The sequence below is a fragment of the Echinops telfairi genome, unplaced genomic scaffold (genome assembly GCF_000313985.2).
Source record: "Echinops telfairi isolate 266 unplaced genomic scaffold, ASM31398v2 ScPeMD7_31;HRSCAF=116, whole genome shotgun sequence".
Classification (NCBI taxonomy): Eukaryota; Metazoa; Chordata; class Mammalia; order Afrosoricida; family Tenrecidae; genus Echinops; species Echinops telfairi.
The window spans coordinates 41,321,473-41,324,860 of record NW_022103928.1 but is presented as its reverse complement, the minus strand read 5'-3'; the positions used below and the strand labels follow the sequence as shown (position 1 = coordinate 41,324,860).

The window sequence follows — 3,388 nt, the reverse complement described above, 5'->3', positions numbered from 1 at the left end:
GGGGAGGGAGGGGAAAAATGAGGAGCTGATGCCAGGGACTTAGGTGGAGAGCAAATGTTTTGAGAATGATGAGGGCAATGAATGTACAAATGTGCTTCACACAATTGATGTATGTATGGATTGTGATAAGAGTTATATGAACCCCTAATAAAACAATTTAAAAAATAAACATAGTTGTGCACTTAAAAAAAGGTGAGGGGGTGGGGTGGGACTCTTTCTATGGTTTAAACTCGTGGATAAAATATTCTAATTAAATGAGCTTCCATATCGCTTGAGAGATAAGTTGGAATAGCTTGTTGTTTACTGCCATCTATTTGGAACTTGACTCATGGCTATATGATGTACAATGGAATGAAGTGCTTCCTGGTCATGTGCTGTTCCCACAATCAATTGCTGATTGGATCATTGTAATACATCCTCTGATTTTCTAAATTAAATCTCCATGCTTTCCTTCCTAGTTCATCTTAACTGAAAGTTCTGCTGAAATCTATTCAGCATTTAGTAGCACATAAGCCTCCAGTCACAGACAGGTAGTGGCTACACATTGAGGTGCATTGGCCAAGAGTTGAACCTAATGCAATATTAAATTACAAATAAAATGACAATACAATATTTAACATATAATAACTAGGCTAATATATCTCTTAATATCCAATTTTATATCAGAAGTCAAAGTGTTCCAATACCTAAACTGTGACCTTTTCTGGGGTAAATCCACTTGTCAAAATAAATGGGAATACATAAAAACGAATAGCTGGTATGCTGACAGAATAAATCTGTTATGAAGCAACTCATTTCAGCAGTGATAAATTGGTCAGTGTATTAAGTACTGGTGTGGTAAGTACAAGCCTCATCTGTTACTAAAATTTCCTGGTTAAACACAAACAAATATAACAGAAATATGAAGATGGCTCAGAAGCATGCCATAAAAACCCTTTGAGCATCCCCGAACAGGATTATAGTCACCTTTACATACGTACTCACAATGCTATATTTACTTTTTGAATGAGTTAAAGAATCTCCTAGTTAAAGAATCATAGTCACAACTTAAAATGATTAGATTTTGTGTTTCCGCCTTAGAATATGAGCTTTGGTAGTTCAGTGGTGGACTTCTGACCTATATTGCAGCAGGATGGGTTCTCCAGAGAAGTAAAACCAATGAAGCATATATATGCATATAGGAAAGATAAATTTATAACAATAAAATGACTCACACAGTTGTTGATGTGGGCAAGCTCCAGTACAGCAGCTTCTAGCCTGTGGGTCAGATGTTAGACTGGAGGCTTTCCCTGACTTGTGTTGTTGAAGGGATTGATGTACTCAAGATCAGCAGGAAGACAGCAGGTTGATGGCTACGGAGGTGAAAGAACTTCAGGTCAGAAGGTGTGTTAGGCTGGGTTGACTAGAGAAACAAATCCAGTGACATTCACATATGTATAAGAAAGAGCTTTAGATTCCATGATCTTTTTTGGGGTTTTTGTTTTTTTGGTTTTTCTTTTTTCCTAATCATTTTATTAGGAGCTCATACAGAAAGAGCTTTATATCAAAGAGCATATGTATACTAAGAAAACTCCCCATCCAAGCCCAGATCTTGTCCCTAAGTCCAATATTAACCTATGAGGCCCTCTTCAGAATCACGAATCCACAGGCAATGATGGAGAATGTAGGAAGATCATAGGCTGGTGGGTGCCAAGTCTTGTAGATCCATTTGCAGTGGATGCATCTCCAGGGCTTTGGCTGCCATCAGTGTGGCTCCACCTGACAGGTGGTGAAGCAGAGAGAGAGAGTGTGGCCTACCTCCAGGGAGAAAGAGAGGAAGTTCCCAGAATCCTCATGAGAAGGCCATGCCCACCAGGAGGCATCAGCAGGCTGTGACCTGATTGACAGGCTAGACTCCACCTCTTCACTCTTAATATCCTCAAGTTGACACCAGGTTATATAACTACCACAGACAGTCAGGCTTGTGTTTGCAAAGGTGAAGGAATCCAAGTCCAAAAATCCAGAGGTTTATGAGGCCCATGTAAGATCCAGACCTAGCAAAAAGCAAGCAAGCTTTTCAAATGTTCCCTTGTGCTAAACACAGGCCTCACCCAAGAGGAAACGTCTTTCTTTTCAGTTGATTGGATCATGGCTGCCATCTGAGTAAAGGTCTTATATCCCATCTTAATTTTCTCGCAAGTTTTTGACTGCGGATAGCAGATCCTATTAAAGCTATGATTACATTGTGTTAGATCACGTGATGGAAAATTACGTAACTGGCAAAGCATTGAGAACCCCAGCTGAGTCAAGTTTACAAATAACCCATCAATAAACAGAATGCAGTCAGAATCTGTTATTAAAGTATTGAATTTTTCATTTTAGGCAAACCTCTTGAGAATAACATAGACATAAACACAAGATTTTCCTTTATTAGTTATACAATTGCTAATTTATTAGTGCTACACAAGTGGAAAGTAGTAAGAGGAGGAAGTAACAATGAATCATAGTTAATCAACAAATTTAAAATGTTAAATGGTTTTAGCAATATAAATTTACTTGGGGTAATAACATAAGATTTAAAGGCCCAGTATAAGATATGAAGATGTGCTGACTAATTTAATTGATGCTTGTTATTTCGTTAGGGTAAGGAAGCAAAGTTTTGGTTATAGACCTGGGGGGCAACTTTCACTTAGCAATTGCCCTTTGATATGTGCCATGTTGTCAAGTTTTTCCATGTATAGCACAGCCCAGTATTTTAATATTTGTACAAAAAGAATATCTTATGATAGTAGATAAAGAACTAATCTGGATGCATGTAATCTACTTTAACTAATTTTTGTTTTTGAGATCTTTTGACCACAGAGATTCTAGGAGCCTCACAATTTCTTTAATGATTTCTTTAGTTTTACACAGTGTCAGTACTCTTATGCTTCAATCAACTACATACCACATATGCAGTCTTTTTTCCCCCCTTTGGGAACCTCAGACATCATGTTTCTTCAACAAACATCAGGTCAAAGTGGAGAAATGGCAGTCATCATGACTATCATAGTTTTATAATGTATAAGAACTATAGTATATTTGATCTGGAAGCATATTCTACCTATTAAATTTATAGGATTTAATAACACTGATTATCAAAGGATTAAATGCATCAATTAAGAGACAGAGAGTAGAAGACTGGACAAAAAAAATCAAGATTCATCAATATTTTGCCTAAAAGAGAGACACTTTAAACACAAAGCCAAAAATGCACTAAAACCTTAAAAATGGAGAAAATATTACCACACTGATTACAGTAAAAAAAAAAAGAAGGGACCTAATGTCGGGGGTTTAAATGGAGAGAAAATGTTTTGAGAAACGATGTACAAATGCGCTTTACACAATTGATGTGTGTATGGATTGGGAT

At 37.0% G+C, this 3,388-nt stretch overlaps 1 protein-coding gene and 1 non-coding gene across 2 annotated transcripts in view; one reads left to right on the top strand and one right to left on the bottom strand.

Moving 5' to 3' along the window:
- The window catches only part of HTR5A (5-hydroxytryptamine receptor 5A), an 11,611-nt gene that overhangs the window by 6,184 nt on the left and 2,039 nt on the right, over positions 1 to 3,388 (top strand). The gene's annotated exons all lie outside the window — the stretch shown is intronic.
- On the bottom strand, positions 2,960 to 3,024 carry LOC115869596. Its single transcript, XR_004046267.1, has one exon. It is a non-coding gene; the product is annotated as a small nucleolar RNA SNORD37 (small nucleolar RNA).